This window comes from Cebus imitator, unplaced genomic scaffold (genome assembly GCF_001604975.1).
Source record: "Cebus imitator isolate Cc_AM_T3 unplaced genomic scaffold, Cebus_imitator-1.0 Scaffold316, whole genome shotgun sequence".
Lineage (NCBI taxonomy): Eukaryota > Metazoa > Chordata > Mammalia > Primates > Cebidae > Cebus > Cebus imitator.
Window position 1 is genome coordinate 1976450 of NW_016107631.1, and position 1789 is coordinate 1978238.

Below are 1789 nucleotides of genomic sequence, written 5' to 3' on the forward strand. Positions count from 1 at the left end.
GAGCGAAACTCCGCCTCAAAAGAAAAAAAAAAAAAGAAGTATGAGAATTACAATATTGGGTAGCAGAGACTGACAAGGATGGTGGTACAGGTTGAGCATCCCTTATCCAAAATACTTGAGACAGAAAGAGTTTCAAGTTTCATTTCTTTTTTGTATTTTGTAATATTTTCATATATATAAAATCATATATATATTTTGAAATCATTCATATATATATTTTCATATATATAAAATATTTTCATATAAGTAAAATTTTCATATATTTGGGGGATGAGACCCAAGTCCAAACACAGAATTCATTGTTTTCACTTCATTTATATATGCCTTCCACACATAGCCTGAAGATAATTTTATATAATATTTTCGTGCATGAAACAAAATTTTTTGTTTGTTTGTTTGAAGACAGGATCTCACTGTATCACCCAGGCTGGAGTGCAGTGGCACCGTCACAGCTCACTGCAGCCTTGACCTCCTGGCTCAAGCAATCCTGCCACCTCAGCCTCCCTAGTAGCTGGGACAACAGGCATGCATCACCATGCCTGGCTAAGTTTAGAACTTTTTATTGTAGAGATGGGACCGCACTATGCTCCTCAAGCTGGTCTCAAATTCTGGGCTCAAGTGATCCTCCTGCCTCAGCCTCCCAAAGGGCTGGATTACAGGTATGAGCCATTGTCCCCAGCCCCATGAAACAAAGTTTTGACTGCAATCCACTGCATGAGATCAAGTGATGGACTGAAATTTTTCACTTCTGGCATCATGTTGGTGGTCAAAAAGTTTTTGATTTTGGAGATTCAGATTGGCATTTCAGATTCGAGATTTTTGGATTAGGGGTGCTCAACCTGTACTTGTGTGCCAATGTCTGATGAGAATGGTGGCCCCCTGTCTCAGGGAATGACGGGAATGATGGATCCTGAGTCCTGGATATTTGTGGAAATTGCAATAGCTGAGTCTTATGTGCTGAGAGATTTAAAGCCCTGCATTTCAAAGAATGAAGGAATCAGTGGTCTCTATGACTTGCTAACTGATAAAAACAGAAAAGAGACCTTATGTTTCAGGAAGTAATGGGAATTACGGTCGCTCTTCCTGGGGGCTTAAACAAGTCCCAGCCTAATCCACAAGCCATTTATTATTCACTCATCCCTTCATTCATTCAGTGAGCAAACATTTTCCTGAGCCCCTGCTCTGAGCCATGCCTGGGTGGAGTGATATTGAGGACACAGAGATGAGTCAGACCCAGAGCATGCCCTCAGTAAATTCCCAAAGACAGACCCAGACACAGAAAATCACAACACAACAGGATCAGGGCCAGGACAAGGACTGTGATGCAGTTACTGTCCTAATCTGTCTACAGGGCATCCAAGGTGAACTCAAAGTGACAGTAACTCCAGATCCCAAGTGAAAGTGAGGGGTCTGACAAAGTTTTCTTCTTAGTCGTACAAGAATTTGCGTGCATGACAAGTTTAAATGTACCGAGTGTCAATCCTTAGAAATAGCATATTTTCAGCCGGGTGCCATGGCTCACACCTGTAATCCCAGCACTTTGGGAGGCCGAGGCAGGTGGATCACCTGCAGGTCAAGAGTTTGAGACCAGCCTGGCCAACGTGATAAAACCCGTCTCTACTCAAAATAAAATACAAAAATTAACAGGGTGTGGTGGAAGGCACCTGTAATCCCAGCTACTCAGGAGGCTGAAGCAGGAGAATCACTTGAACCCAGGAGGTGGAGGTTGCAGTGAGCCGAGATTGTGCCATTGGACTCCAGCCTGGGGGACAAGAGCAAGACTTCATTT